The sequence below is a fragment of the Triturus cristatus genome, chromosome 3_2 (assembly GCF_964204655.1).
Source record: "Triturus cristatus chromosome 3_2, aTriCri1.1, whole genome shotgun sequence".
NCBI classification, from domain to species: Eukaryota; Metazoa; Chordata; class Amphibia; order Caudata; family Salamandridae; genus Triturus; species Triturus cristatus.
In genome coordinates, this window is record NC_140584.1 from 296,274,314 (window position 1) to 296,299,312 (window position 24,999).

Here is a 24,999-nt window from a genome sequence, read left to right on the forward strand (position 1 = left end):
AACAGTTTGCTTTCAAACTCAACCAAACTTTTGTATACATGCCTCCGGATGATACCAATTAAAGCACTCTCTGTACTTTACCCCTGTAATGACATACTCTTTGCCAACTTTGTGTTAGCCAGTTTCATCCTGGATGCTACATATCGGTGTTTTTGTTTCATTTTTTCGAAGGCTGAGTACAGTTTGTTTTTCCGTCTGTGATTTCAAGGGCCGAGAGATGCTTTGGGGTGCGGGAGAGGTAAGGAAGGAATCTTTCTGTGAAGCATCTTAGACACTCGTAAATGGATTGTTCGGTCTCTCATCTAATCATTAAAGCTGAGCGGAAGTAAAAGAAAATGAATTCCTGGTGTGGTAGTGCATTAAAATCAAAAGTGTTGGATTGTGGCATCTTTTATTTAGCGGCATGTGTTAATCTCCTCGGTATTGCTCACATTCTCCTGGTAGCTCCACAAACTGAGGCTAGTAAATGATCAAATGTGGCTCTGAATCCAGTGTACTTGTTCTGATTACTATTTGCCTGATTGATGACTTTCTGATGTTTTGAAACAATGCCCGCACTGAGGTCTCTTTGTAGCTGAGGCACATGACCGCCGTTTGCTGTGCTTTGGAGGTCGGGAGGTGGCTGCGGCTCGAGGTCAGCCTCAGTCATTTTCAAAATCAATACTTGCTCTCTGAGCATGGGATAATTTAGAGAACATAATTCAGAATTATACCTTTCAGCATGCATCCTCCATCAAAGAGGGGGGTTTGTCTGGAGTCAGCACAATGCCGACATGACACGAGACTGCACAGACAGGGCAAAAATAAGAACGACGAAAGCAAAGATGCCGCCTTGAAATATACCTGTGCAGATTGTGCGGGCCAGCAGCCGCAGTCTGACTTATCTTGTGTTTATTGTTGACTGTGTGAACAGCTGTTTATTGTTCAAGTCTAATAATATCCATATTTTATATTTATATGCCTATTTAAATCCACACTGATACTCACCTGTTGTTGCACTGACAATCAATTCAGCTGCACAACGTGTTCGAGGCATGAACAAGGGCTGGTAGGAACACGCGGCTGCGGCGCGTTGGTGAATGGCTAGGGCGGTCTATCCTAGGGATGATAATATGCCACACAACACTGCACCGCGGAAAAAGAACAAGCAGGAAATGTGGCCAGCCTGGCCTCCAGTAATAAAATCGGGCCCCCACTAGCTTCATAAACAGCCACCACAATGCCAGCCCCCGTAAAGCAAGAGTCCGACCTTGCTGGGAACTCGTGAACTGTCACCCTTCCATGTCCAGCTGCCTGCCACTTTGTGAGACAGAGCAGAGCTGAAGAGGGGGGACCTTGGGATCTACTAAAACAAGCATTTGCAATGCAATAGGCCTCGCATTTATGCAAGTTTGAGCTATTGAAATTGCAAATAACAATGCCTTTTATTTTTTTTTTCATTTTAAAAACATAAATAAAAGGCATTGTCATTGAAAATGCCAATAGCTTAAACTCGGGTAACTGCGGGACCTATTGCATTGCACATGCTTGTTTACAGTGTTGGCCACCAGGAATGTCCGTTAATCATCACAGCAAGTCTTACAGGTGGTTTCAACAGGCTTTCTATATGGAGAATCTTAGACAGAGATGAATTTTAAAGAACATCTGCCTTAGAACTTCCTGATTCCTAGACAAGTTGATTGGCTTTAAAAAGAGCCTGAGCGAAACGTGTGTTGGCTTCTCCCTTAATGGAAGTTTAAAAGACTATAATCATATAAGCAGAAAGGAACAGTATGGTCTAAAGATTACAATCTTTGAATCATATTTGCAATAAAGAATTGGAAGGGTGACATAATAGAAGAGTGCTTCGTTTCAATTCATTTATATTCACATTTCCTTGTCATTATTAAAAGAGAAATTTCTGACATGCATTAATAAAATCTAAGACTAAGGGGCATATCTACAAGGCGGCGCAAAAAAATGATCACCTCTTTTGCGAGCGCTTCTGGCCGAAAAGAGGCGATAATTTTATCGCTATATCAGCAAGGTCACGCTATCGCGTGAAACCTTGCCTTAGCGCCTGAATTACGTACGCCCATCTTTGCATCTCTAATGAGATGCAAAGTGGGCGTTCCTCCCCAGGATAACGGGAGACATGTCGCTAAGCGACATTTCTCCTATTATCAAGCCTCACGCAAAGCAGCATAGCGACAAGAAAAGTAGCGATAACCTCTGTTATCGCTACTTTCCTTACGCCTGCTTTGAAACTGACTTAGCCATGATATCCTATGGAAGGTGGATATCATGGCTAAGTATGTGAGGCCCTATCAGCAAGCTATCGCCAAACTTTGTGGGATTATCGCTGGTTTTCCAGCGATAATCTCACGTTAGGCAGTTAGCGCTAGGATTTTTATCACTTTTGAGATAAGCGTTGCTAATAGCACGCTATCTCAACGATAAAAATCCACGCTAGCCGGGGATAATTATCCTAGCGCTCAGTGCGCTTAGCGATAATTATCGACGGTTGTTGCTGATATGCCCCCATATGACTAAAATGGCGTCTACAGCCTTTGTTTCTCTTTATATCCTGGGGGTTAATGAGCTGACACAACCACTTTATAAAATACTTGTGTATTACATTGTCATAGGGTACAATGAAGGTACCATTTTTGCCATAAACTAGAATATTGTTATAGTGTAGTTCTAATCAAAGTACGCCCAGGGGTCGCCTGACATTCACATGCGGCCATCTGGTAAACAGCAGCACTGGGCTGCTCTTTACTGGAGAGAGCACTAACATTCAGAAAGATGTTAAATAAACGGGCAAGCATGCATTTATATGCTAACTAAAGTAAAAGAAAAGAAGCAAATAAGGTGTCTTGCACCACTTACATTTAGGAACACTTTCATTTAAAAAAAAAAACTTGCACAAATGTGTAAAAATTTGAAAAAGTCTCTAAAATACTCCAAAAACGTGTACTTCATAAACATGCAGAAGCTAGTCACCTTAGCACACCAGATTATATCAGTGCAATGAGAAGCATGTTTTAAAAGTGATAGTTTAAAAAAAAAATGGACGTAGTAACATTCATGCCTCCTCCCATCCTGACAATAATGCCAAAAGTGAACTATGAGGGAAGTCATTTGTTATGTGGACTCTTCTGGGTCGCCTGGGTTGTTATTATATATGAACAACATTATAATTTATTAAATCAAATCCTCACCAGAAATTTTGTACAACGCACATCCTGAACTAATTTATTTCAATGTGCTTTTTAAATGATAATGAAGAAGTGAAATGAAACAATTGCCTAGAATTATCCAACTTAGTCAAGTGGTAAAGCCGGGATTGATTTCTGGTTTCACATATCACAATTCAATGTTATTGCAATTCAATAATAAAGTTGCTTCTTTTTTTCCACTTGGCTCTCCCAAGGTACCAACAACATGCAGAGAAGGCGTGATTGAAGGATAGCAATTCAGATACAGTATAATGCAATATTGTCGAATCTAAGGGCCATATTGTCAAGGAACTGCGATAACATTTTCGACGCTTTAGCGGCAGTTTCCTGCCGCTAAAGCGGCGATAATGGGCTTTATAATTCACACCAGAACCTGAGCGTCTATGGGAATTCACAAGGGCACATTATAAAGCCCATTATTGCCGCTTTAGCGACAGTTTCTTGCCGCTAAAGCGGCGATAATGTTATCACTGTTCCTTGATAATATGGCCCTATGACTCTTCTAGAGACCAGGGGATTAATTTAGAGGGCTGTATGGAATGAAACGCTCAAATAACTCTGTGACTCACTGTCCACAACATGTACATGCTTCCTTTTCTCCATGCCTATCTTAGACCCCCCCCCCCCCCCCAAAAGCCCCACTCCCACCCAGTTGGCATCTAAGTTGCCTTCGGACTCACCATAGACCATACTTTTTGGCCCCTACGAAAATGTTCCTGAGTACCCGTGCTATAGTGGGTATAATATGGTCGAATATGTCCAGTACTTTTCTTTTAGGTTTAAAATTTGTCATAAGGAGTCATCTTTTATTAGGATTTTCTTTGTCTTTAATGTTGTAGATGTTGAAGAAATCAAAAAAGATAATAAATATGTCAAGAAAACATTAATGATAATTGTGGTGTTAGAAAAAATCGATTTGTGGACCTGTGCACATGCGCAGTCTATCTTGCTTGATTCAAGGTCGGCCAGTGTGTGTCTCTGCCAACGGTTGGTTGGTGCAAATAACAAGATTCTAGGGGTGTGTGCCATCCTGTATGGGCATCAAACCTATGATTCTATGTTTCTGTCTAGCTCACTGCTTCAATTCTTTCCTTCTCTCTTCATCTACATAGTTTCCCTCCGTCTCTCTGGATCTATGGCACATTTTAGAGAAGTGGAGAAGTGTGGCTCAATGGTTAAAGTGGCAGACCCTGATGCATAGGTTTGGCCCGGGACCAGCGTTCAATTCCCCGCCTCGGCGGGTCTTGGGCTCAAAATTCCACAGACCTGACAATTCTCGCCTCGGTGCCTATTCCAATCATGGAGTCCCACTCTGCAACTCTGGGCAATAGCTTGCTTAATCTCCACAACGGCCCCCACAACGCTAAGAATGCCTGGCATCCACCTTGGGGGTGCCCAGGAGTGGACACAGGGAAAGCCAGGATGGGTTCCACAGTGGTATTCGTACAAGTGCCTTGAGACCCTTGCGGGTGAGTAGTGCGCTATACAAGTATCAATTTTAAAGGTGTGAGCATCGATTTTCTGTCTATAAAACAGCATTATGATTTGAGCGTACACTAACATTAAATTGTGTTTACACTGTTCCCCATATTGCCTCCACAACACATCACACGGTAACTGCTGTTGATTCCTGTTATAAATAAAAATTGTTTAGTTTCATTTGAAAAAGCAGAAAGTGTTCAGGGGGGACCTGGCCTGGTAGTTCCGGCTGCACTGTTCCCATGATGCACAGGGCGAAGACTGATTGGCATATGGCTGGGTTCAAACTGGAATGGCATGGTGAGCAAAAAAACAATGGATTTAAGCCCAGATCTCTGTACTGGGGTGAATGTATGATATTGTTCTGCATTCTGTCCATCAATTGTTCTTTTTGCATTTGTCACCCCGAGTGGGACAGGTATGCCCAGATGTGGGTACTGTGCTCTCCATACCACCGGAGTCAAGATATCCTGGCTGATGAGGGGTGAATCCCCGAAACAGGTCCTAGGATGCTTGTTTCCAGTCCTGGGAGGACCTGGCCTGGCAGTATGGGCTGGACTGATCCCATGAGGCATGGGGTCAAGACTGATTTGCATGTGGCTGGGTTCAAACTGGAATGGCTTGGAGAACAAAAAAAACATTAAATTTAGGTCCAGATGTCTGTACTTTGGTGAATGTATGACATTGTTCTGCATTCTGTCCATCAATTGGTTTTTTTGCATTTGTCACCCCGAGTGGGACGGGTATGCCCCGATGTGGGTCCCGTGTTTTCCATGTCACTGGAGTCAAGCTATCCTGACTGATGAGGGGGTCCTGACTGATGAGCGGTGAAACCCCAAAACCGGTCTTAGGATGCTTGTTTCCAGTCCAGGGAGGATCTGGTCTGGCAGTTCGGGCTGGACTGTTCCCATGAGGCACAGGGTCAAGACTGATTTGCATATGGCTGGGTTCAAACTAGAAAGGCATGGTGAGCATAAAAAGGATAGATTTAGGGTGACATCTCTGTACTGGGGTGAAAGTATGACATTGTTCTGCATTCTGTCCATCAATTGTTCTTTTTGCATTTGTCACCCCTAGTGGGACGGGAATGCCCAGACGTGGGTCCCGTGCTCTCCATGCCATTGGAGTCAAGCTATCCTGGCTGATGAGGGGTGAAACCCCGAAACCAGTCCTAGGATGCTTGTTTCTAGTCCAGGGAGGACCTGGGCTGGACTGTTCCCATGAGACACAGGGTCAAGACTGATTTGCATATGGCTGGGTTCAAACTGGAATGGTGAGCAAAAAAAACAATGTATTTAGGCCCAGATCTCTGTACTGGGGTGAATGTATGACATTGTTCTGCATTCTGTCCATCAATTGTTCTTTTTGCATTTGTAATCTAGGGTTGCCTGAAATCTCCATTAATACATGAAGCGATTGAAGGCCTCTGTCCATGTTTGTGTGATTGTTCCCTAAGCCCACCGGCTTGCTAAAGAGAGATTTCTATGGAATTGTGCTGCTCCTTCTGTCCATCATCTGCCACTAGACTGCAGCACCTTTTCATCAAATCGATAAGTGGGTGCCATCATACTCAGGATTATGTTATGCTAAGGCTTTCACTGTGCTCCCCCTGTGAGCCGTGCAACTACAGGCTGTGCTATACATTGTTGCCCACCCATAATTACAGTGGTGACATACCAGTTGTCCTGGTAGCTGTCAAATTCACGACGGACCACACTTTCTAATAACTGGTCCAGCTGCTCCTCGTCGCTCTTGCCACTGCAAGACCCTCCACCCGCATTTGCATCCGCCATTATCTAGTTTCCACATGGCAGCACCAACCACCAACATGTACCAAGAGATGTAAACAAGGTACTCCAATTGACCTTAGGCTTCCAATCTTTTAATGACCCACATACACCGCGCAAAATACATTGCCTACTACTCTGCCCAGCTAAGGAGCACCACAGTTATCACACAAAGACTCGGCTGAAACTGGGCAGGTCACCTAAAGCGGGGCTGTTACTGTACCCTGGTGTATCCTCTGTTTAACACTCCCTGCCCCAACTGGCCAGGCGCGATTGTACTGACTCATCGCCCTCTCTCCATGCTGACCGGACACTCTGCAGAAATGGCGGCCCAAAGAGACTACAAGGAAAAATAAACTTAAATTGGGCTGAATAGGTTGAAACATGAAGCCCTGAGCCCTCACTCTCCCATCTAAGAGAAGCATGAGAACCATGCTACATTCGAAATGATACTCAAAAAACTAAACGACTTCCACAAAATTGCTCAAAGCATAAGGACCGACATTGATATGCTGCAAACGGAAGTCGCTGCAATCAGAAGAGATCTAAGGGAACTAAATCTGAGAGTAATGAACACTGAAAACCAAATAAGTATGAAGAAGGTCTGCCTGGCTGCGCAATCCAAACACCTCCTTACGAATGACAGCTCCCTCTCTACTCTCAAACGTGAATTAACTGAGTTGGGAGACCCTAATTGGAAGGAGAACCTCAGGATGTTTGGTCTACCTGAAGGATCAGAAGATAAAGACCCCTCCGCTATCGCTTTCCTCAAAGCATTGATTCAGATGACCCCAGGTATTACCTGCAGAATAGACTTTGAAATTGAACACGCCTATAGAATGCCCTCCTCCAAACCTAAAAACATGTCCACCTCACTGGCTCTAATTTTCCAACCCCTACGCTACCAACACACAGAACTCATCTAACATGAAGAAAATAAAGTTACTTTCCTGGCAAGGCAAAAAGATCAGCATCTCCAAGGACTATGCATGAGATATAGTTGTCAAAAGGAAGGGTTCTTAGCCCTCAAGCATTCACTACTGGACCGAGCTATTCAGCACTCATTTATTGGCCCAGCCACATTTAAGAAGAATTACAATGGTATGACCCATGTGTTCTCTGACCCCAATGACTTACGAGTGTTGTTAGACAACACTGCAGAGACTCGTTTGGAACCCTCCACAAGTGGTCCCGGCTGAAGATGATAGCCACCTGACTCAGCTTCACAATATCCTTTGTAGCACGTCACAATGTTTTACAAATTTGCATAGTATCTTATTTTTTTACATAATGTAACATAACCCTACAAAGTGCTATATTGTCTCTTAAGCTTCAAATGTTATAACGCTTCTAATGTTTCTAATGTTTCCCCTTTCAGAGTTCAAACCTTACCACAGGGTTCAAACACTACCATATGTTCACACGTTTGACCTATGACCCACACAGTAGCACTTCTGTGTGCACTGCACCCACAGCTGTATGACCCAAGAGGCAATGCACGCCATCCACTCTGCATTAAAGCAATCCCTGTGAAGATGCAGTGCCCCCACTACTTGCTCCAATGCTCCACATGTTTGTCATTCACACAAACTAACTTAAAGCGAGTTCCCTTAACGCCAAAGGACTTAACCATCCCGTAAAGCTTCCTCAACGCAAACAGAAGGTTTCTTAATGCGAGTGGTAGTGACCATCCCCAACCGCCCTCGTTGAGAAATCTCACAGGGAAGCGGTCTAGCACAGCATTTTCCTTGCTCGTGCTCACCAACTTATGAAAGTGCGAAAAACTCTGCAAACTCTGAGAACGGAGCAGAGTTCACCCAGCAGGTCTAGTTAATATTGGATACATTGATATCGATGTACACGATGATACATGTATGTATAAGACCGAGTTCACATCATTATTATCTAATTCGCCTTTCAAGAACTCTCCATCAACCCCAACTCAGAAATACGCGGTCAGACAAGCTCTGAGACCTAGGTCTGAGGCTACTGACTCAAAGCTGGCAGCTAAACGCGCAAACAGGAAACTCAGATCAATCCCACAGATAGGTGCAGCAACACCACAATGGTTCAGGGAGACTGACCCCAAGAGAGCACACATGGCCAGAGGGGTGAACGCATTCCCAAAAACATAATAAAGTAAGATGCAAGACAAAGTTAGGAACATACAGCCAATCAGAACACAAAACATGCAGTACATGCAGTGTTCACGCGCTTCTCATGCCGGACATCTGGATACATTACCCACTGTGTCCACGCAAGGTCGAGGCCCACTTGCATTTATTATCAGGGGCCTTATTTATTACTCCAAAGACGAGACCCACATTCTTTACCAAAAAAGATCAACGGAAACAGTTTATGATACCCAAAGAAACGTATAAAACCTTGTTCAGATCGATATTACTTTGAGGCAGTCCTCAGACCCGTCTCTGTAACTGTACTCCCGGCCATGTTTAATTAAACCAACTGTTCCTGTTTTGCCAAACACCTCATGTCTTTTATTTTTCCAAGGTAAATTCATATTCGAGCAACTGTTTGGGGAGCCAGATAGGAGAGATTGGTATTTCGGACCTGTCTGCAGCCAAAGGAGGGGGATCCTGCCTGGACAGATTCACATTGCGCAGCAAAGAAGTTGAGCAGACACCGCAATTGATTGGAAGTTCTCCTGAATCCACGGAGCCAAGGTTCGTCCTGAAGCCACCGTCACAGTGGGCAAGAGACTACATTTGATTCTTAGTCCCAGCATTTGGCCTATGGCAAACTAGGAAGAAGCGCAAAACTTTAAACTGAGCACCCTGCCACTGACAGAAATCTGGCATGTTATCTATTTTATGTGTACGAACTGAGTAGTCGCAAGGCAGCCTTGGAGGCGTTCCCACAGAGGTTACGATATTTTGATAGTCAGCAGGTTAGGAAAGGTAAATATTGGTTGTCGTTTAGACGGCTGGGTGTTATACAGATGGTATGCTTGTCTGTGTGTGATTTAGGGTCACCACTTAGACTACTGGGCGTAATGCAAATGGTACGTTTGTCCCTAGGTGTGATACAGGGTAACCGCTTGGACCACTGGGTGTGATACAGATGGTACGCATGGGCCCTGGGTGTGATATATAAGGCCGGCACCTCAATCTTCGTTTTTAGTCTAAAAGAGTTCTCAGTGCTGCTGGTTTCTTAACAATTTTGGTATCTGAAAGAAGTGAGAGGTGTTGGTCGCTTAGACCTCGGGGCATTATACAGATGGTACGCCTAGCCCCTGAGTGTGCTCTAGGGTGCAATTCAGATGTTAGGGGAAATATTTGGACCTGGGAGATTGGGTGTAGCTTATGTTTGGCCAAGAAGGACCGGGATGTCGAGTTATTCCTATTTTCCTGCTTAATTTTGTTATTTTAAATGTCCGAGAGCCGATATTGAACGTCTATCAGGCTCACTTAGTCCTGGGGTCAATATACAACCCAACAGAGTAGAACCTCATAGGGTAGTAGTGAATCTGACCCGATACAAGACCAATCTCACAGCACTATCCCTTTTCACCGGGTCTAGCGATATTCAAATCAGGCTAGATAGGATGCGCAGGAGGGCCACCATAGAGAATGATACTCTTAGGCTCCAAGTCTTTCCAGAGAAAAGACTCTTGGAGGTAGCAAAACCCCCAAACCAATGCACAAACACTTGTGCTCCCACTTCCATCTGTGCTTCCAGGGTGGCAATTAGCATGTCTGGGGCTGTCTTCTTTAATAACATATGGACCCCCAGTGTAAGGCCATTCACCTTGATCATACGAAGGGAAATGAGTCTTGTAGGGGAAGGTTGAACAACAGCAAAGATACCCCATGTCAGGAAATCTGGGATAGTGAGGTAGATAGATATACAAGGTTAGAAGGGAAGAGGCAACCCCTACTTCTACGGAATCTTACAATGTATTCCTTGTGTTTCAGAGATAAAGAAACCATTCCACTGGGAACAAATGAAAACTGTGGCACAATACTGCACATTCCGAACATGCAATGGGGCACCTGCATGCTGACAGACACTTACTGGCAATGCAGCAAATTCGCCTACACTCAGCTTGGATGGTGTGGCCTTTTCTCCCTCGTCACTGCACATCCCAAGCCTGGTAATTCCTGGAGAAGATCTGTCAGTTTTATCAACATCTGCTAAAGAAAAAGACAACTCTGTTTCATCAGGCTCGAGAGAAAAGAACTGCTGATTATTTTGGCTGGGCTTAGTACAAGGACATCTCAGAAGAATACAGACTGCTTTCTGATGCACAATTATCAGCAGGAGGCTCTATACCCTTCTTAACCGTTCAGGCAAAAGCGAACGCCCACTGGTTGCAGATAACCAGGTAGGAAATGCTCAAAATGATGAACAGCACTTAGCTTGGCCTTAATGCGATCAAGGAAGAACTGACAGCCATCCGCCTCATGGTGATGCAGCATAGATATATGTTGGACTTTATGACTGCAATGAAGGGAGGTGTGTGTGGCAAGATTGGTGTGTCCCGCTGCTCTTTTATCCTAGGCAATGTTATGGACAACAGGAGTCTAGTATCCAAGCATTGCACCATGTACAAAAAGTCATGCTTGAGGAAGGAAGTGCCCATGAGCAGGAGTGGTATATGAACTGGTTCTCCTGTCTTGCTCTGTGGCTGACCGATCTGTGCTCGTCATTGTTGCTGGTTTAATACTGCTATTGTTTTTGTGTGGTTTCCTGCAATTGGGGATTTCCTGCTGTAAAAACACAGTCCTCAAATTGGGTAGAATACAAGTAACTAGGGAAGTAGTATCAGTCAAAACTGTAGAACAACAAACCCCCAGCAATGTGACTGTCATTAAGTATGGGTTAGATGGTGTAGTTGAAAATTCAACTGAAGGGGGGAATGTTAATATTGAAAATGTTGATATTGATGATACGTGTATGTATAAGAACAAAATCGCATCATTACTATTGAATTCACCCGTCATAAACTCTCCATCATCCCTGACTCAGAAATACATGTTCAGTTAGGCTCTGAGACCTAGGCCTGAGGTTACTGATTGATAGGTCACAGGTGGGATGACACGCAGCTGGCAGACAAATGCGCGAACAGGAAACTCAGATCAATACCACAGTTAGGCACAGCGACACAACAATAGTCCAGGGAGATTGGCCCCAATAAAGCACACATGGCCAGAGGGGTACAAGCATTCACAAAAACATAATAAAGTCAGATGGCACACGAAGTTAGGAACACACAGCCAATCAGAACACAACATACAGTATGCGCAGCAATCATGCACCCCTCATGCCGGACATCTGGACACGTTACCCACTGGTAAACATTGTGTCCACTCATGGTCGTGGCCCACCTGCATTTGGAATCAGGGGCCTTATTTTTGACTCCAAAGATAAGACCCACATTCTTTACCTAAAGGGGAGCAACGGAAACTGTTTATGATACCTGAAGAAATGTATAAAACCTTGTTCAGATCGATTGTATTTTCAGTCAGTCCTCAGACCGGCTTCTGTAACTGTACTCCCGGCCGCAGTGTTTAATTAAACCAACTGTTCCTGTTTTACCAAACGCCTATTGTCTTTTGTGTTTTCAAGGTAAACTCATATTCGAGCAACAAATTAACACAATTTATTCAGATGAACAAAAACTCTGTATGCTCTCCAGTTAGTATTTGGTACTCCTTAAAATGCTATTGTAAGGGCCAAATCACAAGCCAGATGTCTCGGAAAAACAGACTTATTAAAGCATCTCTAGATCACTTAACATCGGGAAATAAAAGCTAAACAATTGAGTTACAGACAAAACACGATCCGGCCACCTTGACAACCTTAAAGCATCTCAAATATGTATACAATTCAATAGCAGGCAAACACGCACATCTTTGGATCCACGCCCAAAAGGGTAAAAAGTTATTCTATTAAATAAAGCTGGAAAGTCCCTGGCAGCCTACCTGAAGTTTAAACGCAACTTCACCCTTATCTAAATGATCAAAAAGGAAAAAAATAAACTACAAACTTCAACGGAAGTGATACTTAAAGTCTTCCAATGCTTTTACTCTACATTATACACACCTGCTCAAAATACTTGTTACTTAAACAAATCTCCATCTCTGATGATGGAATATCTCCATCTAACCCAATCAAAAGAGAAGAGATTAATTGCGCTATCAAAAGTATCCCCTCTGGTAAGGTCCCGGGACTGGACAGCTTCCCAAATGAATTTTATAAAACCTTTGCACAATCAATTATTGATACACTAGCACAGACTCTCTCTCTTACTTCGCTAAAGGGTCTGCCTCCGAAGGCACCATTGTGGTTATCCCCAAGGAGGATAAGGATCACTCCACCCCCAAACATTTTAGATCTATATCCCTCATCAACATGGAAGCCAAAATCTACGCAAAAATCCTCGCAAACTGGCTCACCTCACTGATTCTCTAATTAGTTGAGCCCACTCAATTAGGCTTCAACAAAGATCAACTGGCAAGCATCAACATCTGCCTCTTCTCCCATATCATTGAGAGAGCCTCAAATCCGCTTTGTCCCCTGGCAGTGGCTATAGCCCTGGATGTGGAGAAGGCTTTCAAGAAAGTCTCATGGCCATAACTCCAAGTCGTTCTCTCGATACACGCCTTAGGGAAAGAGATCACCCAGATGAATATTGCCTTATTCTCCAATCACAGCCAAATTAATGGAGTTGTATCCCAATCTTTTACACTAAAACAGGGATCCTGACGAGGGGAAACAGCGTTTACAACACAGACAGAACTACGCAGTGCCATTACAACACAGGTACTACAACAAACGCATCGTTACCACGCGTTCCGTTACCATGCAAGTCGTTATAATGACTTGCTCTAGGGAACGCGTTGTTGGAATTTTAAATCCAATACCTTCCCTACTGCTGCACAGACTGGAGTTGTAATAGTAAAATATACTATTCCAAAGTCCAGCACTGCCCTAAGGTAAGTTGTTGTAACAACTTGCGTTATAATGGAACACGTGGTAATGACATGTTTGTTGTGTTCCCCACGTTGTAATGGCATGCGTTGTAACAGCATGCATGATTACGTCATACATCCCCAGCAAGGTTGTCTCTTTTCACTGCTCCTGTTTGTCCTCGCAATCGACCCTTTGCTCCTAATGTTAAATTAATCAACAATCATCCCAGGCATCTCCTTCAACACCATATAAAACAGCTGCATATGCTGACGACATCCTGATATTCACAGAATCTCCTGAACTTGCAATTACGGCTATCCTATTCAGCATTGATCGTTTTTCCCAATTCTTGGCATACTCCCTGACAAGGAACAAAATGGAGATCCTGCCTTTGAATGTCCACTGCCATCACTCAGTAATTGGATCCTTCAACTTCCAATGGAAGTCTATCACCAAACACCTTGGGATATGGTTTTGTGTGGAGCTCGCTGAATCTGTCTCCACTAACAAAAACAAAACCCTAGCTAGAACCAAGGACTTACTCTCAGTGTGGTAACTGAAACATATATCTTGATGGGGTAGATTGGAAACTATCAAGATGATGGTCTCACCTCTGATCAACTATTTGTCCAGCATGTTCCTGGTTCGACTCTCCCCAGACTTCTGTTTCAAGATTGATAAGATTGTTTCAAACTTCCTATGGGAGAATAATAAACCTAGAATTAGCTTTAAAAAGCTGAGAACACCCATGAAAGTAGGAGGTTGCAACTTAAATGATTATCTACCAAACTGCCTTTATTGTGGCCCAAGGTTCACAGTGTTTTGAAGCTAACCCCTTAAAAAATAAAACGATATGGCTCGATGTGGAATCCTCCCTCTATCATTCCTTTTCTCTCCTGTCCATAAGGATGATGGCAACCTATCCTTATAGCCAGTCCCGTACAATCGTCAAAGACACCATAGCGGTCATTCTCTTTTTAGACACGGTCAGCTCTTACGTCATTATGGTACAATAAGAAACTACATATTTCCAAATCCTTAACAATCAGTCCGATTCAGACAGTCAAGGGGATTTTAACAATATCAGACCTCTGCACTAATTCTGAACAGCTTTCATTCGCCTCTCTACAGCATAAACATGACTGCTTCAACATGGGTTTCTATGACTTACTTCGAATTCAAGCCACGATATCCAAGATCGATCCCACTCATAATTCATCCATAGTTCAGAAACTCCGCCTGACACTTCTGAATGGGCATGCTGCGTCTACATTTTACAAAATACTCACTGCTACTAAAACCCTGTGTCACCCACCCTTGGCACAGAAATGTACTCCCTACTTTTCTGCTAAAGACCATGCTTTCCTGAGCGAGGACGCCTGGGCAAAAATAGGATCGCACCTACTTTAGCACAAACTGATCCCTCACTGACCTAGACCAAACTCTTTGCTGCACACTTCATGTATTGGAACCCTGCTAAATTCTTCTGGCTCAAACTCAAGCATTTCAAGCATATGTATGACAATAAGGATATGTATAAAATGCTTTATAATTAGATTGAATTTTAGTAAATGGTTTTTAATGTGTTACAACAATCTGCAATGTGGTTTGATTGTGATATATATATTTTTATATAAACATTTTTTTAATTAGACAAGAATGCTGGGAGACATCATTTATTAAGCCTGAAGAAGGTGGTTGGACCCATTGATACCACCGAAACGCGTCGCTTTCTGGTCCTTTTTGCCCTACCGCTATTTAGGGGTTCTTATGAACAAAAACCTATTATTTGGTGAACCTGCTATAACTAGTGGTTGGATTGTATATCATTATTTGCAATTGAATATTATTTGTATGTTTCCCAATTTATGTACGACATGTAATGAATTTATGTGGATTGTTAATTTTATTTGTTACAACAAATACTGCGTATTTTAAATGATTTACTGAATAGATCTATTCAATAAACATTTTATATATAGGTAATTTTATGGCTACAACTATCCTCTCTGGTAAGAAAATGATAGTTTGAATGTGATAGCGAACAGTGTGGTATGCTATTGTGAAATCCCAAAGGGAATCTGTTTTTGACTAAGTATCATTTGGTGTACTGTCCCTTTGGTGAGTAGGACACCTCTCTCTTTTTTTGATATTCTAAGCACAGTCCCAGTGACTGGAGAGCCAGGTTGTAACCCTGATTTGGTGTATTTGACACATTATCCGATCCAGCCTTTGTTAGCGGATGGATTAATTTAAAACCTTGGATTTAGCGATGACCAATATAATAGGATCATCAATACTAAAAAAGGCAATAGACTTACTGTAATCACTATTAAAGGTGAGAAATGGGGCACTATTAAATCTTTAAAAAAAGCTTATAAGAACAGAGGTCCATGTTGACTTTTAATTGAATATGTTAAGTCAGGTGTGTTACCTATTGGCCTACAAATACGCAATGAACATGGTTTATTTGTAAAGCACAAAAAATTCTTGGAGACCTGGACTCAAATATCCAACCGTTGCAGCCGCGACTGGATGTTGCTTATAATAGAGACCGCCCAAGAAGTCATTATCATTGAAAAGGAAGCAATAGAAAATTTAGAAGCAGAGCTTGGAGAAAAAATAGCTGTAGAGGAGGCCAAGTCAAAACTCGAAGAGATTAATAAGGATGTTGATGGCTATTGTGAGTATTTAATAAACAAAAAAAACAATACATTGAAAAAAGATATAAATAGTTTCAGCTCTGAGCTTGTTTACCCCTTTTTAAAAGACAACTATTATGATCAGAAAACTGATCAAGTTTGGGAAAGGAACTCTTATAAGAGACCCAGATACACGCGAGGGGGAAGAAAGCAGATTACGTTTTCTGACACTCGGTGGTCAAGCAGCGAAGATGAACACACACAGAGAGGAGCAGAATGGTAGAGATCCCAACAATGGATATGTTGTTTTTTTTTTTTTTTTAAAGAACAGGAGAGGACGCTTCAATGGAAATCAAACAAGAGCACAACCTGCACGCAGCCAACCTTCAAGAATACTTACGAACCAGGAGCCACAGATATTGGCGATAGATCAAATACCGATTATTAATCTTTCAAAAAGAACCCTAAATAAAGCTGAGACATAAATACTAGGAAAATGTTTTAGTTTTGTTCCTACTGCTAGAGTAAATAGGTTTCAAATAGAAAAGGACTTGAGAATGTTTTTCAGGAAAATCAGGTTGAAAAGATTTTTTGAAAACAGACCACTGAGGGAGTCAGATAGTATAACTGGGCTCGAACCCAAATCCACGTTCACTCCGTCCATAGCACAGGTGGGAAAAACAGGCATATTTGAAAAAGCAGTAGAAATTGGTATGCAGAATATCATTAATGATGAATATGATGAATATCCGAATGAACATAGTTTGAATAAAAGTCAAAGAAAAGCTATCAGCACTTTAAAGGATGACACATCAATAACTATCAAACCTGCCCATAAAGGTGGGGGTGTTGTGGTGTTTGATACTTTGGATAGTGAAAATAGCGTTTCAAAATTACTGGAGATACCTGCTCATTATGAGAAGGTTCAAGAGAGAGAACTAATGTGTTTGAATAAGAAATGTCTGGACCTATTGAACGAGGCTAAAGAACAAAATTGGATCTGTGAGGGAGAATATAGGTTCCTCAATAATCAGAACCCCAAGATTCCGGCAATATATGGCTTGCCTAAGATCCATAAGGACAGCAGGGACCCCCCTATGCGGCCCATTGTAAGTTGCTTGGGGTCATTACTTGAACTGCTGAGCAAATATATTTACTTTTTTCTAAAACCGTTTGTTAGGCAATTGAAATCCTATGTAAGAGATTCCTCCCATATTATCAGTCTGGTGGAGAGCAAACCCTTCATGAAAGAGACTCAGTGTCTAGTCACCGTAGACATTGAGCCTCTTTGTACTGACATACCCCAGCAAGCAACAGTGGAGGATATTCGTGAGATCTTAGACCACACAGAAATGGAAGGAGTTAACAAAGATTGCATGGTAAAATGTACTAGCATGGTCCTTATGAATAATATCTTCCTTTTTAAAGAACAACATTTTCGCCAGAAGAAGGGGACCAGCATGGGGGCCACCTGTGCCCCCAGTCTGGCATGCCTACAGGTAGGCGAATTTGAGAAACATCATATATATAACGAGCTGGCGCCCTTTCATGAAAGCGTATTGGAATGGCATTGTTTCATAGACAATGTTTTTTTGGCATGGGAGGAGCCCACTGACCTCTTGAATGATTTTTTGACTTGGTTGAATCTGGGAGATGAAAATCTAAAATTGACTGCACATCAGAGTAAGGTTAGTGTAGATTACTTGGATGTTACAATTAAAGCAACTGAAGACAAACTGGCGGTGGAATTGTACACTAAGCCGGTGGCTAAAAACACACATGTTCATTATACAAGTTTTCATCCTAAGTCACAAAAGGATAATATTCCTTTTAGTCAGTTTCTCCGCCTTCGGAGAAACTGTGCTTCACTTGATGATTTCTACACACACTCAGAAGTGCTAAAATCTAAATTAAAAGATTGAGGATACCCTAAAAAACGTATATCCAACTCGTTTAAACAAGCTAGATTTTATGATCGAGATGCCATGCTGAATAGCTCAAAGGAGAAACAAGAAATGTCCAGAGTTGTTTTCGTAAGCCAGCATTATGGAATCAGTAACAAAATCAAAAAAATAGTTAATAAGTATTAGAATATTCTTAACGATGAGGAAGACATAAAATTGGAGAAACCTCTGTTTGCTTATAAAAAGAATACTAACTTACGGAAACAATTGGTTCATACATATAGGGATGAGCCAAGAGTTAGGCAGAGAACTATTGATAACTCCATTGCCAAAGGGAACACCAGCTGTGGCAATTGTGCAACTTGTGTGCAATGCATTGTACCGAAAGAAATACCACAAAATGGAAGAACTATAGTAGCCCATACTTTGAACAATTATGCAGTAATAATGTTATTTACTTGCTACGCTGCCCATGTGGTTTAGCCTATGTGGGAGAAACAGGACGAGAGCTCAGAATTAGACTGGCAGAACACAAATCGGCTATTAAAACAAAGAAAAAAAATGCAATATTAGTGACACACTTTTTACAGTATGAACACAAAGAAACAGACTTTGGTTGGTTCATACTGGAAAAAGTAAATATGAACAGAAGAGGAGGCAATATGGAGGAAAAGAGGAAAGCTCGAAAGCAAATGGTATATATCATTCGTAAATACTATCAGACAGGGGTTAAACTCCAGGAAAGAGTGGGAAAAACTTGTTAGATAACCCCTGTTTGGTTTCTTGATTGATATAAACTAATAGTGATGTCTGTTACATATCAGTTTTAAATTGCCTATGACTTTAATGGAATTAATCTTAGAAAGTAGAAACCCCATACGTATCTGATATAGTCCACTCCAAGATGGCCGACTATAGAATAACATAAAGGTTAGGTTAAGTGATGAAATCCGGGATCCAAGTAAAAAAGATATTTTTGGACATTAATGGATAAGGATGACACTGGGTGTCAAAAAATATTAAATATAAAATTGAAGTATCTTCTACGCATATAAAATATGTAACATCTAGATGTAAATATAGAGAAAAAATGAATCATCGATATGCATTTGAGAATAATTATAAGTCTTAAAAAATATTCTTTAGCGGATAAAGTAGATTGTTATGTAAATATAAAGATTGGAAGGACTTAATGCACCGATGTATAGATATTGGTTTGATGGGCATCGAGTCCAAATACAAACCGCTTCAAGATGGCGGCCATGGAGAGGGTTTAACTACGGTCCTCCTTTTTCCAGTTCTATTTCTATTTTTATTTGGACAGCACTGGTGCGCTTTTTCCGAGTGGCGAAAGCCATTCAAATAGGACTCAAATGAGACGCTGCATATCGGCTACAAACGGAAAACGCCAGGAGGCTTGTAAGTCCTGGTAAGTGTTAACCCGGTGGGGGTGTCTCAGAGTAGGAAGTCTACAGAGTGCGGCCAGATGAGACTTACTCAAAGCGTACTTTTTGCGCACACGAGTGCAGTATATAGCACGCATTGACAACTGCGGTTGCAATTTAAGAGATAGCAACATGGCGAAAAAGATATATGGGACAAAAGTGAGGGTCATTATAGGAGTTACACCTCTTAAGGACGTGCTTATTTGCTTACTCAAGTGCAACGTTTCGAACGCCGTTATATATAAGAGGTGGTTAATTCTGAAGGGGCCGAAATTGAGAGGTTGCCCACGCACAGCGTGTAAGATTTTTTGACAATACGCATGTTACCTGATTAGTTTTGAGAATGGGAAATATAAGATTTTGTTGTCTGTTATTTTACAAGCAGCTTGCTCCGCAAAAAGCCTAATGGGCACCTATTGAACTTTGTCCAAACAATTGGAATTTGTCTACATTTAATTCAAAGCGAACTATTCGGATGCTTTTAGCGTGTTGCACTAAAATTCAGGTAACTGGATACAAAATACCAATAAACTTATTAATAATAATATAGCAAGTTAAGTGGCTTTAAATATATTAGTTTCATGCATTTTAGGGCACTAGTACATGGTGATTTACCGGTGTCAGTCCGATTACTTGGGACGACACAAGATTGAAATTAAAGACTTTGAAGACTTGTGGGACACCAGAATACCTTCGTAAGACAGACTGTCTTCACTAATAATTGAGGTGTGTACCACACATTTCTATAGCTATGTTTATAGCAAATGTTTACAAATTAAAAGGAATTTTTTTTCTAAATCTGTACAATTCATATTCTCTCATAGAAAGTGAAGGGCAGCATCAAGAATATACGAGCATAGCTGCCTTCCGTCTGTCTTGCTCCTTTTGATATTGTGAGGAGCCGAGAGATCAATTGGGTGGAGGAACAAGCTCCCCATCTACATATTCTACAGTCCCAGGTGTTGGTGGGTATCACCCCATTGGTATATCTTGATTAGTTGGTAAAGTATGAGCTTGGATAGATGAGTGTGTGCTAGATTTATAATCGCAAATCTCTTCGAAGTGTGACAGGAGTTGTTGATTGTAAGTTGTGAATTATCATGTATAAACACCAGGTTAAAGCCAACAAATCTAATATAAAATGAATGTTTATTTCAAGCATATGTATGACAATAAGTTTATGTATAAAATGCTTTATAATTAGATTGAATTTTAGTAAATGGTTTTTAATGTGTTACAACAATCTGCAATGGGGTTGGTTGTAATATATATATTTTTTAATTAGACAAGAATGCTGGGAGACATCATTTATTAATCCTGAAGAAGGTGGTTGGACCCATTGATACCACCGAAACGCATCGCTTTCTGGTCCTTTTTGCCCTACCGTTATTTAGGGGTTCTTATGAACAAAAACCTATCATTTGGTGAACCTGCTATAACTAGTGGTTGGATTGAATATAACTATTTGCAATTGAATATTATTTGTATGTTTCCCAATTTATGTACGACATGTAATGAATTCATGTGGATTATTGATTTTATTTGTTACAACAAATACTGTGTATTTTAAATAATTTTTAATTTACTGAATAGATCTATTTAATAAATATTTTTTCTATTGGTAATTTTTTGGCTACAACTATCCTCTCTGGTAATAAAATGATAGTTTGAATGTGGTAGCGAACAGTATGGTATGCTATTGAGAAATCCCAAAGGGAATCTGTTTTTGACTAAGTGTCAAACTCAAACATGCAAGCACAAGCTGGGCATGTGACTCATCACCTGGCGACAAAGAACACATGTTCTTCTCTTACCCCGTCTACAGTCTACACAACTACGAAATATATTCTGAACAACCATCTCACTGTCCTTCCTACTTATTCTACTAGGACCACATTTTGCAGATCTTCCAATCAATCTCTCTGGCACTTGACCTTCTACTCACTATCACCATCAAGGTAATATTGGTCGATTTAAATTCTAGTAACAACGTATGATATCACAGCTGGTGGACCTGGATTACCTATCTAAGAAACACACACATAACCTAATCTAGCATTTTGGAGATACAGACTTCTTTAATCGCCAACATACCCCCATAATAGGAAATATTCCAAGTGTTTTAGGATCTCAGGTACTGAACCGTGCTGGTCCAATACAGTTCAATGGTGAAACGGCGGAGTTACGAGCGCCGGAAAGTGCAGCACGTTCACAGTCTTTCAGAGCCCCGCTGCGGGAAGAGGCGACCCTCCGAGGAGTGACCCGGCGTTCAGTGGGGTGCCCGGTCTCCTGATCGTACTACTGCCTCTGCTGATCATTGCTTGCGAGCGGAGGGCACGGACAGGTGGCCAGCCCTGATTGATTCCTCCTGCTTTGTTCACGCAGCCCAGTGGGTCTGCGTTGGTGCATAGTGGCGCCATAAAATGTGCCCCTGCAGTCCCGGCCCACTGAATCAACGTGGGGTGCGGTGGGCTGTGATTTAGCTGCGGCGTGCCCTGAAGACGGAGGCTCAGAGCATCTCCAACTGTTACGGTGAGGAGCGGGAGGCCCGGAGTTGCCCCTGGGTGGAGCCTTTCAGATCGCCCATTGCTGTTAGAGACTGGGGCACGACCAAGACCCTCTGGTGCACTAAGGGGCATATTCCTGACGGGCATGGGGTGATTGCAGCGGTGCTACACATGGCCTGGAGCTGTCTTCCTGATCCTGCCCCTCGTTGCTGGTGTCTTGAAGGACTCCTGGCGCGATTGTGAGCAGATGAGGGGAACCTAATTGACTACGACATATCAAACCGGCCTAGTGCCCAGTGTTAACGGCGGAAGCAGCGGAGCGGTAAGTGTAGCCCAGAGGCTGATCCCTCTGCACATTCACTTTTTCAGTTGACCCCTAGAGAGTAAACAGGATAAACCTATATAAATAAGCAAACGTGGTTGACATTTGTCGGTTTTGGCAGGGTGGAGCTGGGCTTGTTAGGCCTCCCCTCACTTCCTCTCCTGCGTTGATATTGGCGCTGGGGGCTCCCCTGAGTGTGCCCATAGGGGGACACGAGCTTGCTCCACTAGTTGCACAGCGATCCCATAATGGCAAATTTCTGCAGTGTTCCCCTTGGGACTCAAGCTGGCGACAATGGGGAAGGTGGACAAAGTCCAGTCCAAACTCCCGTTCGAACAGCGCAAGACTAGGACCCGAGAGACTGGCGATGCTCAACCCCCTCCAGAGCAGGACGATAATAGCGAAGAGTCCCCTGCAGCTTTCTGACTAATACTGGCCACAATCAAATCCAGCATCAGCTCCATAGATGGCAAGATAGACTCGCTGGTCTATCGCGTTGATCGAATGTCCGAACGCCTTGATAAACATACTGAAAGGATTGATATGACAGAGAGGTGAAATACTGAGGTTGAGGAGGCACACATGAAGACTGATGCAACACAAAAGCAGATGAGCAAGGCCCTTATGCAGCTGCAGGACAAAGCTGAAGACCTCGAAGCCAGGTCTCGGAGGAGCAATTTACATCTCACGGGCCAGCCCGAGACTACTTCCCCCAGGAATATGGAACTTTTCATTGAAAACTGCTAGTCTCGCTTCTGGGCCGAGACACCTTCTCCACCATGTTTGTAATTGAGCGGGCTCATCACTCGCTGGGCCCGCAACCTCCCCCAGGTGCTCCCCCGCACCAGATTATTGCAAAGTTTTGGGGTCTTTACAGTATGAGGGCTCCACACTATCATTGTACCCGGACTTCACGGCTAAAGTTCAGGAGGCTCGGAGACAGTTTGCCCCACTAAAGCGTGCACTAAGGGCTCAGGAATTAGACTACGCCATGCTCTACCCTGCGTGACTGCAAGTTACAATGAATGGTGTTTTGAAGATTTTTCTTGATGTCAAGTCCTTACAGAAAGTGCTTAAGGACTACACCAAGGAGCAACAACGCGCACCTACTGTGGAACGGTCGCAGGGTGCTGAGGGTGGCACTATGGATGAAAAGGATTAGAACTGCACTGCACGCTTTGCTAACAGTATGACAAAACTGCTCTGGGGGAGGAGGAGGGGGAGGGGGGGTTGAATTATACTAAAGATGTCCAAGACATGAGGATAATTAAGTGGGTCGCAGAGTGAGCAGTTCCCTAAGTAAAATGTACTACTACGCCTCCATCCAGGAATTGGTGCTTTGCGACAATGCTCCCCTTATTAAAGGCATATAGTGGACTGTCTTTCCCGAGAGCAGCGCGGCAATCTGCCCTACTACAGAATTATTACACCCGTTAATAAAGTAGCATCTACTTTACCCTTCTATCAAGCTTAGGGAACACCTATCACCTTTGCAGTGATAAGCGTAATCAGAGTTCATGTGGACTCCTGTTACTTAAGACCAACATCAGATGACCTTCGCTACCCATACACCTCTTTCACACAGAAATTTCCCTAACGGTAACACACGACGATGTTACCAAATCGAACCCAGACAATGCGTCGTGCAACTTCAATCGTCCCATGTTTTCCCCGTGTACCTACAGGGCACAATTATTCCGTCTTTCCCGAGAGCAGCGCTTACCTCTGCCCTACTACGGAATCATTACATTCGACTTCCTACATCCCAGAAGTCTACAAAACATAGGACGTGACGCGACTCAACATAGAGTGTTAATACATAAACCAATACTTATCCGAACATCCACAATCAATAATCAATATTCTAAAATAGAAAAATCAATAAGCAATAATCAAATCTATAAGCAATAATCCCCAAACCAATGCAATAAAACCATCCTCTGCTACCAGAAAAACTGATCCAGCGCGAGACCGGGGAAAGAAAGGGACAAACATATTTATACACAACTATCCTCCCTGCGTCGCAGACCCAATGTCACACTAGCTCATTCACACATGCAGTCATTGGTGGGGCCCATAACACCAACGCTCACACGTCTCTTACTCACGAGTCTGCACACAGGAGGGATGAGGATTTCGCGCTGGACATGTGGGGAGGTACCTTATTACCTATTGAAAAGGAAAGTTATTTTACAGAATATACATTAGCATTCACCACCTATAGATTCCTTATCCCAAACATAAAGGCACTTCACCCACTTGGTCGACGGACCAATTAGTTGGATTGGTTGATGGTGATTTAGAACCGACTAAAACACATTTTAAGACTCAGAATCCTTTATTCTCTTTATCGAAAAAACAGAAACTCATAATTTGTTAATCAAATATTTGTTTATCTAAAAATTGTTTGCAAATAATTTCGACATTTATGATTAATCAAAGTTTAGAAATTTAGAAATGTAGTCTAGTAATATGGATCGCAGGACATTTATAGTTACCCATTCTTGCTATCTGGATTTTTCTCTAATTCATTTGGCTCTGCATAACCTAATTTAGCCGTTAATTGGCCAAATAAAGCAGGCCAAAGCTCAAAGTCCAAAGTTCTTTGCTCAGCACGTTACAATCCCAAAGATCTCCAAAGGACCAGAAATCGTGCAAGCATCTGTCATCGCCTGTGGGGTCAAAGAGGGTGTGCAGTCATCAAAAACCGCCGAATGCCTTCGTCAAGAAAAATGGGAAATGCCCCTCCTATTCTA

The 24,999-nt window shown here is 42.4% G+C and overlaps 1 long non-coding RNA gene across 2 annotated transcripts in view; it reads right to left on the reverse strand.

The window, feature by feature from the left end:
• LOC146857186 (uncharacterized) overlaps positions 1-24,999 on the reverse strand; it is a 129,231-nt gene that overhangs the window by 55,189 nt on the left and 49,043 nt on the right. For both annotated transcript variants that reach the window (XR_014979548.1, XR_014979547.1), the window contains exons 3-4: positions 14,035-14,120; positions 10,523-10,638 (exon numbers count right to left, since the gene is read on the reverse strand). This is a non-coding gene — a long non-coding RNA (uncharacterized LOC146857186). The remainder of the gene's footprint in view (positions 1-10,522; positions 10,639-14,034; positions 14,121-24,999) is intronic.